Genomic DNA, 15080 nt, shown 5'->3' with positions numbered 1-15080 from the left:
GGATTTCTAATTACAAATCCAAATTCCATTTAGGATCCAGATCCTCATTCTAACATTGGATCTCAGATTCAGATCCAAATTCCAATTCTTAGGATCCAGAATCCAATTCTACCTTGGATCTCAGATTACAGATCCATACTCCATTTAGGATCCAGATCCTCATTCTACCTTGGATCTCAGATTACAGATCCATACTCCATTTAGGATCCAGATCCTCATTCCACTTTGGATCTCCAATTACAGATCCAAACTCCATTTAGGATCCAGGTCCTCATTCCTATTTGGATCTCCAATTACAGATCCAAATTCCATTTAGGATCCAGAATCCAATTATACTTTGGATCTTAGACTTCAGATCCAAACTCATCTCAGGATCCAGAGTCCATCTCTACATTGGATCTTAGACTTTAGATCCAAATCCATTCTAGGATCTAGAATCCAATTCTACTTTGGATCTTAGACTTCAGATCCAATTCCCTCTTAGGATTCAGGGCCCAACCCTATCTTGGATCTCGAACTTCATTCCAAATCTTGAATCTGATTCCATTCAAAATTCCAAAATCCAAATTCCACTTTAAATTCCAATTCTTAAAGCCAATTCCATTTCATTCAAACCAAGTTCCTATTTCGGATCCTAAATCCAAAAATCAACTCAAAACTCTATTCAGAAACCAGAACTTAGATTCGAATTTCATCTTGAAATTCCAATTGTTACAAATCCCATTCCTCAATTCCTTTAGATTTCCCACATTTCCTTCTAAAATCAAAACTTCAAAAGCGGAATTCAATTCCATTCCAAATATTCATCCAAGTTCAAACTTCTAAATTCAAAGTCATTTATGACTTTGAAAATTTCCTTCATTCTTTTTTTTATTTCAAGACTTCAAGATCAATTTCCAAATTCCAGATTTATTTTCCCAAGCTCCTGATTATTCTAAAAACTTAGAACTTTAATCTTAAGTTCTAAGTTAGAAAACATTTCTTCACTTTATCGGATTCACTTGGGATTTCTTCAAAATATTTTCAAAAAGAGCATACATCTTTGCATTTGCACAAGCATGATTCATTGTGCATTTTAGACTTAGGATAAATACTTAGATAGATTCTTTGCAAAGCAAAAAGGCATAAAATTCGACCCTTGGTTTGATTACCCCTGGTAAAGGCGCCAGGAACGGTCGAACCTCGTACCGACGAGCGGATCCCGTCTCCCAGTTTTCCCGCAAATATTTTAAAACGGAGGCGAGTCATTTCAAAATATTTTCAAAATTAAGGTCAAGTGAGACCCGCAAGAGAGTTCCTCTTCTCTTCTCTTCTTTCTTTTCTCTTCTCTCTTTCTTTCTGTTCTTTTATCTTTTCTCCCTTCAAAAAGGAGGAAAATAAGAGGTTGGAAAGGAAAAGAGAAGGAAGAGAGAGAATATTACGAGAGGAAAATTTTTGCGATGATCACAGTTTTGGCGACCGTGATGGGACTCGTCTTCGCCCGGTCGAATTTTTAAAGCCTTTTTCTTTACTTTGATGTTATCTAAGTCTTTATTCTTCATATGTCAGCTTCATTTCCATGCAAAACCTTAGGAAGCCTAGATTCTGTCCTAAAGCTGACATCATTGCATATAGGATTTAAGTATGGTTTGGTAGGACCATATTGAGGAGATTATTCATGTTCACATTAGACTTAGGTCTTAAATACAACTCTCCTCAATTTTTAGGGATTGAATACAAAACAATGTATACAAGTGTATGCTTCTCTTTATTTTAAATCTATCTCTTTAGGACTTTTATTAGAGCCATCTGACTTTTGCATGTTGAACATGTTTTCAAAAACATCCCTTACCTATATTGTCCCGGTCTTCACGTTGCTGGGCTGTCTCACTGAACCATAGTTCGGGAGAGAGCCTCACAACTGGACCACCTATTTGGGTTCACGCCCCCCTACCACGTACCTAAGGGCCATAGTCCGAGGTATATCGGTAGGTGCTCAAGGATGTTGGGAAGCCATTACCTTAGAACCGGAGAAATATTTCTATGCCACGTACTTCAAGCTTCGGCTTGGGTATATCGGCGTATCTTGATTGGAATCAGATGATCTGAACCCTAGAGTTAGGATTAAGGTCCTACAAGCCATTTCAAATATTGCATTTAGAGTCAGCCTTTAGGGAGTGCTGTATGCGCATCCTTGTTTGTGCAGCTTTGGTTGTGTGATATTTCTCTTATTCTCTCATATATATGTATCAAACCCTTTTCAAAAACCCTGGGTGTATTATTCAAAACTTACCCTTATTTCCAAAAAACCCCAGGTGTATATTTTTATCTACCTACATTTCTTTTTCTCTTTTAGATCAAATTTTCTTCAAAACCCTGGAAAATTCTTTTAAAAATCTCCTCAATCTTTCAAAATTTCCAGGTCTATCCGTAAGTCCTGCATTCTATCTCACTCTCTTCCTCTTTTTGCCTCAGTATCACTCTGATGGCATCCGAATCTCCCGATACTATCTTTCCTTGGGATCATGTCTTCTATCAAATAAGGGATGGAACCCCAGATCTGCGGGTCATCCAGTCTTGTCCTTTCTTCCCTCGGTGGTATTATTCTTGGTTCGCCACCTTCTCACGTATGTTCCCAGACCACTTGGATAACTGTGGGTTGGAAATGGCATCAGCGGTAGGCAAGCGAACCATCAATGGAGCTTTGATTCAGGCCATGGCAGAACGGTGGAATCCACGTACCTGCACATTCTGGTTTCCATGGGGAGAGATGACTCTGCTGATGGACGAGTTCAATGACATTATGGGGTTGCCCGAACCAGCTGGTCAGCCAGATGATCCTGTCGAGCAGCAATTTTTGATCAACATCAAAGGGGTAGATGTTCGAGAAGCCTTAGCAAGAGCAACGGGGAGCAGATCCTGGCCTCTCACCGAGATTGGTGGGAATCAGTTCATCGACCTGTTCGAACTATATCAAAAGTACGGAGCCTACAAAGAGGTCGACACTTTGTCCCGAGCAGTGAAGGACAGAATTCAGCACGCCATGATCCTGTGCACAGTGGGGTTAGCCTTCTTCCAAGATGGTCAGAATTTTATAGACATCAGAGTTGCTCAGCTCTTTCGGAGATGGGGAAGCGAGCAGACTCGTCAGCTCTCAGTCTCCATGGCCGCATTAGCCTTCCTTTACAGAGGTTTGGCTCGATTTGCTCTTGGGGAGACCATTCTGGTAGAAGGATGCACTTATGCCTTGCAGTCGTGGTTCCTACGCCACGTTCCATCGAAGGCCAGTTCTTTCAGATTCAACAGTAAGCAGCCGAAGACAGTCATCCAATGTCGAGCTCTGATCGAGAAGCTACATCAGGAGGAGATCACCTGGGATTTCTTTGACAGAAAAGAGACTGTTCCTCGATACACTTATGCCTGTGACAAGTGCTACAAGTTGATGGGCCCTTTCTTTTGTGTCGATTATCAGCCAGAACGATGTCTGAGGCAGTTTTCACAGCGGCAGGTCCGTGCCAACACCCGTTTTCCGACAGGCAACGTGTCAGAATTCAACCTGCAGTCGGATCAGTGGTCTGGGGCATATCATGTCGCAAAATATACCTAGAACTCCTTTATTTCTCTGTCTATATTTCCAGGTATATTTTGCCCACCCTCTCTTTGTCCTTGAAAGTTAAAAATATCAATAAAATTTTACTTTTTGGCCAAAAATGTTATTTTCTGTATTTTGTTTGTAGCACAAATAAAAGTCACAAAAACTTGAGTGAAGACCTAATCCCGAGTAAAAGGGATATTCCTTCCGCATTTCTTCAAATCCTATCATGGTTGACGACCTCGCCTAGGTAACAAGGCGCATTTCTCTGTTATCATCAAATGGTAACACAATTATCACAAATCGTGTGATGACCCAAATCCCGGGTAATGGGATAATCTCTTGAAATTGTCTACCAAAATCCCCTTATTTCTTGCTTTTTCTCAAAGAAATTGTGATTTTCAAAAAGGCTTCTCCATACTCTAACCATTCCCATATACTGCAGGAAAGCTTAGGCATCTGAAAAATGGTCCAGACAAGGGCTGACAAAAGGGTTGCTCAACCGCACAGTGACAACGAGTCAGAGGAAATGAATTCTCCCAGATTGTCCAAGAAACATGACTCCGGAGATGAAAGCGATGTTGATCCAGCCATGTACCGGGTTTTTCAGAAAATGATGACTAAAATGATGGCCGAGCAGGCTAAGGCGGCTTCTAAAACCAAGGCTAAGAAAAAGCCCATGAAAAAGCCAGTCAAGATCAGCAAGCAAAAGGTACAGCGTGATAGTACCTCTGAAGATTCCGAGTCAGCGGAAGAGAATTCTGAAGAAGAGCAGTTGATCTACATCCCGAAGCATCTGCGGCAGCCCAAGAGACCGGTAGAAGAGCCAGTGTCAGTGAACAAGCCCAAGCATGGGGCCCCCGCAGAGGATTCAATTCAAGCTTTGACCAAGATAGTCAAGGACCTGCAAATCCGTGACAAGGGAAAGAGGTCATACACCAGGCAGGACTTCTATCTCGGTTTAGAAGGAGACAAGGATCTGGAGAACCTCCCCCGGAAGTTCATTAAGTTTGACGGAACCGGCGATCCAAAAGCCCATTTAGCAATGTTCTTCGCAGAATGTGCCCGGTTCAGTGAAGATAACCGCGCCCTTTTCCTTTGTTTTCCCCGCAGCCTGGACGGGATAGCAGCGAAGTGGTACGCTGAACATGTCAATCCCATCGAATTGAGGGATTTCGACAAAGTTGTTAATATGTTTGTTGAACGCTTCCTGTTCAACACGGAAGCCCTACCTACTCTGAACCACCTGTACAACTTGAAGCAAGAGCCCAACGAAAAGGCCAGGGATTTCATCCACAAGTGGAGGAGCATTTGCAATAAGATGAGAAATCCCATTTCTGAGGAGCATGCCCTCCAGGTCATCCTCAACAATTTCTGTCAACCTCTGAAAAGCCTCCTCTTCACACATCCCTCCAAGTCCTTCATCGAGCTAACGGAGCGAGCCGAATGGCTCGAAATGGGGGTAGAGAATGGGATGTACGAAGGTGTTTCTTCAGCAAAGAACATCTTGGATCCAAAGAAAAAGGCCCATTTTACCTACTCGGCTGATATCTCCGAAGACCATTCGGGCAGCAGCAGCAGGAATGACAGTGGCAGCGGGTCGAAACCTGAGCAGAACAGGGGAAGAAAGGGCAAATTCTTTAAGAGCAATGACAAATCTCTCCCAACCGGTCCTCAACAAAAAGGGGACTTTTAAGAAAAACCAAAACATATCAATTGGAGCAAAGATAGGAAATTCACTCCTTTGGACCAGCCTCTGGAGAAAGTGCTGGAATACCTGATGTCCCACGGGATGGTGAAGTTGCCCAAAATTGCGGATCCCCCAGTCTTCATGGGGAAGTACAGAGAGCAGTACTGCAAATTTCATAGGGCCATGGGGCATGATACAGAACACTGCTTCGTCTTGAAGCATTTGGTCCAAGACTGTATCGATAAAAGCATCCTCGTAGAAGACGAAGAGGAGGGCAAAATGGAAATCTTATCTGCTCCATTTCCCAAGCATTCAGCATCAACCATCTCAGAACATTCATTCCTCCCACAGAGCCATATACATCCGTGCTCTAGTGAAGAGCTAAAACTCCAGCATCAGGTAATGGTTCTACATCAGGATCAGCCTGTGTATCAGAAAATAGATATCCTCTCGCTTCTTGACCAAGCTAGTGTGCCAGTCAAGAATGAAAGGATCCAAATATTCCCCAAGAGCTTTCTTAAGAAAGAAGCCCGCGCAGAAAAGGCAGAAACCTCTAAAGCAGCAGAGGAACAGGCTGATGATTTCCAGAAACCAATTATGGCGCTTTCCAACATTTCCATCTTCGAATTAACGCATGATTCTCCCAAGCATCAGGAAAAGTTGGATGATCTGTTAAGAAAGATCAAGGTGAAGCCGGGCACCACGCCCGAGGATATGGCGCAAATAGTAAATCAAGCAATGACTAATGCGCCTATCACCTTCTCGGATGAGGATTTACCTAAGCCTCATTCATTTCATAACAATGCGCTGTACATTGTGGTCAGGACCAGGGGCATGACTGTCCCACATGTTCTTGTTGATGGGGGCAGCAGCTTGAATATTTGCCCAGAAATGACAGCGAAAGCCTTGGGATTGAAGGAAGAAGAATACGTGCCTGATCCCATCACCATCTACGGCTTTGACAATCACGGGCAGACTGCCAAGGGCAAGATCTTCCTAGAAATCTTCATCAACTACTCAGTACACACGGTGCTATTCCATGTCGTTAATGTGCCGCCAACTTACAATCTGTTGTTGGGATGAACATGGATCCACAATACCAATGCCGTTCCATCAACTCTCCACCAATGCATCAAGTGGTCTAAGGGCGGAATGATTACCACTGTCTTGGGCGAAGACCCCGAAGAAAGACTGCCACAGCCTATGATTCCTCGTCCCACATTCACAGCAGACATTCCTAGCATTCGGGAGGCAGAGGAAATTAATCTCAGTGACAGTCTAGAGATGCTGAAGCTAAAAGATGTCATGGGAGAGAAAAATGTCGCAGCCACGGTCCAATGGCAGGGACCTTGTTTCTTCAAACTAGGAGGACGCATCGATTACACCTCCTTCAAAGATCATCCCTTATTTCCTCAGTTTTCTAAAGCAAGAAAAGGATTCGATCTGTTGATCAAACACGGATACCAGCCATTTCGAGGCATGGGAAAAGATGAAGATGGCATGATAGAGCCCATCATTCCAATTCGACATGCGGACAGTTCAGGGTTGGGGTTCACCGGCCAGGATTCCAGCAAAAAGACAGTTTTTGTCAAAGGAAACAAATAAAGATGATGCCTTAGTTTTCCTGCTTTCTTTTCTTATCCTTTGTTAAATCTTGTAGGGACAACGCGATCCCATCTTTTGTCAAAGTCTTGTAAATACTTCATTTCCAATCAATGAAAGATCAACTTTTTTCTTCACATTTTGAGCATCTATCATTTCTTCTTATGTTTTGTCTATATCATTGTTCCTTACTTATACAAAAGTTTGATTTGGCTCGTACTTTTTCTTAAACAACCTCTCTCACATTTTCAGGACTATTAACTCCTGAATCAATGACAAGATTCGTTATCAATCCCAAATATCTGAAATTGGCAAGGTTCCCCGAGATGAAAGACAGAGCGGAAGTCAGTCAGGCGGCAGAGCAGACTGAAGAGCCAGTTGAATTTGATTCCACTATCCAGGATTTGCCAGAATTTGCTCACATTCAGAAGCAGGATGAACCCTCATCTTTGGTGCAAGATCCAACTGAGGATGTCAACATTGGATCGGAAGATGATCCGAAAATTCTCAAAATCGGGTCAAGTCTAAGTGAAATTGAGAAAGCTAGACTCATCCAATTCCTTAAAAAGCATCAAGAAGTATTTGCCTGGACTTACGAAGATATGCCAGGATTGGATATCAAGCTGGTTGAGCATCGACTCAAGTTGAAACCAGAAGCCAGACCAATCAAGCATAAATTGAGGAAATTAGACCCTCGAATTGAGCAGCAAGTCAAGGAAGGACTTGAAGATTTGCTAAAAGCAGGCTTTATCCGAGCCATTGATTACCCAGATTGGTTGGCAAATATCGTGGCAGTCCCTAAAAAGAACGGAAAAGTTCGGATTTGCATCGATTTCAGGGATCTAAATAAAGCCACCCCGAAAGATGATTATTCACTTCCTAATATTGACCTGTTGATCGATAGCACAGCAGGTCATGCCATGTTTTCCTTCATGGACGGATACTCAGGTTATAATCAGATTAAGTTGGCCGTTCGTGATCAGTCTAAGACTTCGTTTACTACCCCATGGGGAACCTTCTGCTATACAGTTATGTCATTTGGGCTCAAAAACGCCGGGGCAACTTATCAAAGGGCAATAGCCGTTATTTTCCACGATCAAATGCACAAGAATATGGATGCGTATGTGGATGACATTTTGGTTAAGTCTAAAGAAGAAGAGGATCACCTCGATGCTCTTAGTCAAGTTTTTGAAAGACTTATTCTTTACAAATTGAGACTTAACCCTCAAAAATGTGTTTTTGGAGTAGAGTCTGGCAAACTGCTCGGCTTTATTATAAGCAAGAAAGGGATCGAGGTGGATCCGGCTAAAGCAAAAGCCATTATTGACATGCCGCTTCCAACTAATCTCAGAGAACTGCGGAGCCTTCAAGGGCGCATTCAGTCTATTCGCAGGTTCATCTCCAATTTGGCTATGAGATGCGAGCTTTTCAACCATTTGCTTAGAAAAGGAGTTAAATTTGAATGGGGATCAGAATGTCAGCTCTCGTTTGAGCGCATCAAGCAGTATCTCCTTAACCCACCAGTTTTGAAGCTGCCAAAGCTGGGAAGGCCTCTCCTACTGTATATTTCAGTCAATCAGAATGCCTGTGGTGGATTCCTCGCTCAGTATGAAGAAGGCAGCCTGATAAAGCACGCCATCTACTACGTGAGCAAAACCTTCATTGATTATGAAAAGAAGTATTCTCAGATGGAGAAGACTTGTCTAGCTCTGGTTTGGATGTGCCAGAAATTAAGACATTATCTATTGGCTTCTGAAATCAAATTTCTGTCAAAACTTAATCCTCTCAGATACATCTTAGAACAACCATTTCTCACTGGACGAATTGCGAAGTGGCAAGTCCTTCTAATGCAATATGACTTAGAGTATATCTCTCAAAAGTCGATTAAAGGCCAAGCGATCGCAGATCAGTTGGCAGATTTTCCCCTGACAGAAGAGATTAAAGCAGAAGATGATTTTCCTGATGAGCACATCTGTAATATCCAACAGCCCCCAGTTTGGAACATGTTCTTCGATGGTTCTAAAAACATGTCTGGCATCGGGATTGGAGTCCTGTTGATCACTCCAGAAAAAGAAATGATCCCTTATTCTCTCAAGCTTGGTTTCCAATGTACTCATAATATGGCCGAGTATGAAGCTTTAATACAAGGCCTCAAAATCTTGCAAAGTTTTGATGTCAAAAGAGTACATGCCTTTGGTGATTCCCTACTTGTTGTTAGTCAAGTTAACACTGAATGGCAAGTGAAAGATTCCAAATTGATTCCGTATCAGAAGATCGTCCTCGCTCTTGTGGACGGCTTCGAAGAATTTCAGCTCAGTCATATAAGAAGAGAGCACAATCAGATAGCCGATGGCTTAGCCAGCTTGGGCTCCATTTTATCATTCAGAGGCAGTGAATCATGTCGCTCTTTCGAAGTGGGCAGACTTGAGCAACCTGCTTTCGCTTCAATCATGCAAATAAACCAGGTTAATCAGAAGGAGAAGCCTTGGTATCAAAATATCAAAAATTTCATTGAGATTGGTGAATTTCCGCCAGAAATGCCAAAAAGGGAGCAACGTGTGATTCAACGCATGTCTACCAGATATTTCATTCTTGCCAATGTCCTCTACCGCCGTGGGTTCAGTTCTGAGTATTCAAGGTGCTTAGACAAAGAAGAAGCTATGGAAGTTATCCAAGAGGCACATGAAGGGATTTGCGGTGGCCATGTCGGCTATCAGACTCTCGTCAAACAGATCGTTCGAGCAGGGTATTATTGGAATACCATGCAGCAAGACTGTCATAGATTTGTGAAGAAGTGCGTCAAGTGCCAATTGCACGCGCCTTACATTCATGCTCCGGCCACATATCTACAATCAGTTGTTTCTCCTTGGCCATTTTCTATGTGGGCTTTTGACGTCGTCGGCCCGATTACTCATTCTGCTTCCAACGGCCACAAATACTTCCTGGCTGCGACAGAGTATTTCACGAAATGGGTTGAAGCTGTTACTCTACGCACAGTAGAAGGCCGCCATGTGGTTTCTTTCATTCACAAAAACATTCTTTGCCGCTTCGGCATACCACATGATATCGTCTCAGATAATGGAACCCATTTCAAAAATGAGAGAATGAAAACCTTCTGTTCTAAATTCAGAATTTCCCATCATTTCTCAGCTCCTTATTATCCTCAAGGGAATGGCCAAGCAGAGGCCACCAATAAAATTTTGATCCGTATTTTGGAAAGGACGGTGAAGACAGGTCGAGATTGGCATGAGAAAATTCATGACGCACTTTGGGCATATCGGACCACCATTCGGACTCCGACTAATGCCACTCCTTCAGAACTTGTTTACGGAACTGAAGTAGTATTACCGCTCCATGTCCAAAAGCCCGCTCTCAAATTTGCTTCACTTATAGAATTGCCACTTGATCAGTATCAGCAACAGAGATTGGTGCAGCTGGATCTGCTAGATGAAAAAAGGCTCAAGGCAGCAGAGCATGCTCAAGCTTATCGACAGAGGATAGCTCGACACCATGCCAAGTCCGTCATTGAGAGAAGATTTCGAGTTAATGATTTGGTACTCAGATCAACAGCTCATCTCAAGCATCGACCACGGAGCAAGTGGTCACCCAATTGGGAAGGCCCTTATGTGGTTAAGGAAGCATTACCTCGCAATTCGTATCGTCTAATCAACGCAGATGGAGTGGAAATGTCAGATCCCATCAATGCTCTACATTTGAAGAAATTTTATACTTAGAATATTCATTTTGAAGCCCTTGTACTCTTCAAAAGAGCCATTTCAATAAAATAATGATCTTCTATCAATTCTTACATTCCTCTCCATGATACTAGGGCATTTTATTGGTCTATAATCATTTTTCTTCATCGTATGCAGGCAGGATTAGACAGAAGCTCTTTTTTTCAAATTCTGTTAAATCTCATTTTGATCTTATGATCTTTATTTCCATTTCATTTGATTTACTTTTTAGTTTGAGCAAATGTTCTTCAAACTATTGCTCATTTATGTCAAGTTTTAAACAAATTTCCGTCAATCTTATTAAAATTTTTCATCCACCTTTATCTTTAAAATCTACCCCTTCAGGATAAGGGATAAACCTGATGCCTCCTTTCAATGAGGTATTCTTTTATTACCCCCCCCCCCATTCAGGACAAGGGGACAAAATCCTGAAAGTCGGCCACATACAAATAAACTATGATGGTCCATTAAATTTTACCAAAGAATCTTTATTCTCTGAAAAATTCGCTTTGTTTTAGCTCATCTTTTACAACCCGGTCCTCGCACTAGGGTATTTCCCAAAATCTTCAATTATATATTGAGCTCATTTGGAGGATCCGATCCTCGCACCAATAACTTTCTACATTCAATCTTTTGATCAAAATCTTTTCTTCTACAAAATTCGAGTTCTGATTTAAAATCTCCCAAAAGCTGATATATTTCAAACATCCCAGTTTTACTGGTCAGGTATTTCAAACGTCCCAGCTTTCGCTGGTCAGGTATTTCAGAAAAGATCCAACACTCGTTGGTCATGTATTTCAAACGTTCCAGCTTCTCGCTGGTCAAATATTTCAAACGTCCCAGCTTTTGCTGGTCAGGTATTTCAAAGGATCCAACACTCATTGGGCATATATTTCAAACGTTCCAGCTTCTTGCTGGTCAGGTATTTCAAACGTTCCAGCTTTTGCTGGTCAGGTATTTCCAAAGGATCCAACACTCGTTGGTCATGTATTTTAAACGTTCCAGCTTCTCGCTGGTCAGGTATTTCAAACGTCCCAGCTTTTGCTGGTCATGTATTTCAAAGGATCCAACACTCGTTGGGCATATATTTCAAACGTTCCAGCTTCTTGCTGGTCAGGTATTTCAAACGTTCCAGCTTTTGCTGGTCAGGTATTTCCAAAGGATCCAACACTCGTTGGTCATGTATTTTAAACGTTCCAGCTTCTCGCTGGTCAGGTATTTCAAACGTCCCAGCTTTTGCTGGTCATGCATTTCAAAAGATCCAACACTCGTTGGGCATGTATTTCAAACGTTCCAGCTTCTCGCTGGTCAGGTATTTCAGACGTCCCAGCATTTGCTGGTCAGGTATTTCAAAAGATCCAACACTCGTTGGACATATATTTCAGACGTTCCAGCATTTCGCTGGTCATGTATTTCAAACGTTCCAGCCTTTGCTGGTCAGGTATTTCCAAAAAAAAAAAAAGATCCAACACCCTTTGGTCATGTATTTCAAACGTTCCTGCTTTTCGCTGGTCACGCATTTCAAACGTTTCAGCTTTGCTGGTCATGTATTCCAAAAAAAGAACTAAGCTTTTGGTCGTGTATTTTCAAAAGACCCGGCTCTCGCTGGTCATATATTTCAAAAGTCCCAACTCACAATTTTCGAGCTCCTAAATCAACCTATTTTCCATAAATCAAACCTTCAGGGTGCGATTCCTCCATTCTCTTCTTTCCAAACCTTCGGGTTTTAATCTCTCAAATATGTCATTTCTTAATCTTCAAATCTCTCAAGATTATCAATTCTCCAACCTCTGGGTACAAAAATTCACCATTTTCTCAACCCTTGGGTTAAAATCTCCCAATTTCTACCATTCTCAACCTTTTTATTAAAACCCAGTTTTTCATAACCATTCGTATATTTCCCAAAAGACCCAACATTCGTTGGTCATGTATTTCCAAAATGTTCCAGCATTATTGCTGGTCATGTATTTTAAATGTTCCAGTTTTACTGGTCAAGTATTTCAAAAGGTTTCAGCTCCTCGCTGGTCACGTATTTCAAGGGTTCCAGCTTTCGCTGGACAGGTATTTCAAAAAGATCTCAACATCTATTCGTCATGTATTCCAAAAGGTTCCAGCTTCGCTGGTCATGTATCTCGAAAAGGTTCCAGCTTCTGTTGGTCACGTATTTCAAAGGTTCCGGCTCCTCGCTGGTCATTTATTTCAAAGGTTCCAGCTTTTGCTGGTCATGTATTTCCAAAATCAAGAGATTGCAACTCAAGGTCTCATCAAAATCTATATTGAGTGATTATTTCACAAAGAATTCATGAAAACTTTGCCAATTTGCTAAAAGCATTTGTTGATTCTAAATATTCTTACTACACAAAAAGAATTTTCTCAGATTACCTCCTATATTTCCTTTCAAAAGGTGAAACTTTTTGCGAAAAAGAGGTAAAATTCAAAATCTTTTCCTGCTGATCAACCAAAAGGATGTAAGAAATATCCTCGATATGATCAATAAAAGAAATCTTCAATGATGTTGAAAAGCCAGAAGCGAATTGATATTGATCTTGGCTATGGCGCATGTTTTAAAATGACTTTCTGGCAATCAGGCAGTGGAAATATCTGGAGCTATAAAAGAATCCACTCAACCCATATCTTCTCATTGTCGTTTAAAAAGTTGCAATCAAATATCCGCAAAAGGGATCTCTCAATTGTCGTCAAGATAAAGGCGAATTAAGCGAGAGGATCCCTGGGGCCAAAGAAGATTTGAAACATCTCCAAGACGACGGAGTTTGTGACGGATCCTTCCAGGGAAAGTTCGGATCACTGTTGAGATGAAGGCAGATGCGATGAACCTACCAACAAACCCTAAAAGATATTTGATTTCTGCTATCATCTGAAGACCTTTTTGAGCCAATGTCATCACATATAATCCCTGAGAGAAAGAAGGATCGGAGCATCTCCAAGATGAAGGAGTTTGTGACGTACCCTTCCTTGAAAAAGAAGAGAGAAAAGTCAGGACATCCAAAATGAAGGATGATGTGAAAAACCGAGAAAAGCCCAATGACTCAAAAAAGAGTGCAAAAAGACCATCATAGGGAAAAACACCCAGATATCAAACTGCCAAAGTTGCCAGAAGTCATCTTTTCTCATGCAAAATTCTTTTATCAATATCTCTTCGCTTCCTGCTTTTATGAAATTAAGAATATTTCTTTTATTCTCATATTAGGGAAATGGATAGCTTCCTTGAAGAAAATCATCAATGCTAAATTTTTGAATTTGACTCTTAAAACCGAGGAGCTAACCTCATTAGAAGAAATACTCTAGGTAAAAGAGGGAATATCTTTGCACATACATGCACATTTAGAAGCATCTGAATCTGCTATGATTTGATCTTATTGGCAAAATTTTCTAGCTATTCCAAGAATTAAATAAATATTCAATATTCATTTTGATGCAACCTAGCATTGTTTGTATTTCCCAAAAAAGAGTTGCCTCTGAAGGAAGTATCTCTTCCTGTCCCATCACGGTTTTCTTATTAACGAATCCCGTATGGATGACCCACTCAGGATAAGAGTCAAAAACCTGAAATTTCTGCGAAAGATTCTTTGATTTCAAAAGCTATTTCAGTCTCAGCAATGAGACGCCAAATTTCTTCTCCCTTGTCAAAAGCTTTAGGGACTCTATATTTCCTCCTTTCGCAAAAACCCCTCTCGGATTTGTTCGTCCAAATTCCGAAGGTCCCATTATGGTTTCTCCATTTGAGAAATTCATATGGTAGATTTCCTATCCAGATTAAAAGTTAACCCGGAACCTTGTTTCACGAGGTATCTTCCTTGCAGGTTTGGGTTAAACCTGAGTCACATTCCAATGAGATTCCTCATTTTTGACGAGATGTTTTCTCCCAGTCCCATCATGGCTCCTCCCATCAAGGGACTCATACTTCATACGTTCATTCAAAGAAAGGATCATACTCGGGCTTCATTTCACAAGACGTTTTCCAAAATGTCCCATCAAGGTCCCCGTGTATCCCTTTCCTCAATTCAAATTCATCTTGATATATCTTCGTCCCATCCAGGTTAAGGGCTAAACCTGAATCATTTCAAAGAGAGTATCTTGTCTCACCCACGAGACCTGATCAAAATTTTCATTTCCCACCATTTCAAAATTTCCATCTAAAGTCCCATCACGATTTCCTCATTTTCTACTCAATCATATCATCTTCGAGGATTTCGTCTATCAAAAACCATTCAGGATAAGGTTTCAAAGCCTGAAAAACCATACTTTCAAAATAATTCTTCCACACCCAGTTCAGACCTGCTGACTGGGGCATTTTCAAATTTGGAGTGTTGTCTTTGCCACTAAGTTTGGCTCTCAACCGGCTTAGTAGCAAAGAGGGGCATCTGTGAACACCCCAAATTTTTCAAAGTTTTGTAAAAATGACCCCTTTTGCCCCTAACCCCGTTTTCTGAGAAAATCAAGTCAGTTCTTCAGATTCTCTGAA

The sequence above is a fragment of the Nuphar pumila genome, chromosome 16, assembly GCF_984573655.1.
Source record: "Nuphar pumila chromosome 16, dmNupPumi1.hap1.1, whole genome shotgun sequence".
Classification (NCBI taxonomy): domain Eukaryota; kingdom Viridiplantae; phylum Streptophyta; class Magnoliopsida; order Nymphaeales; family Nymphaeaceae; genus Nuphar; species Nuphar pumila.
Note: the sequence above shows the minus strand (reverse complement) of the source record.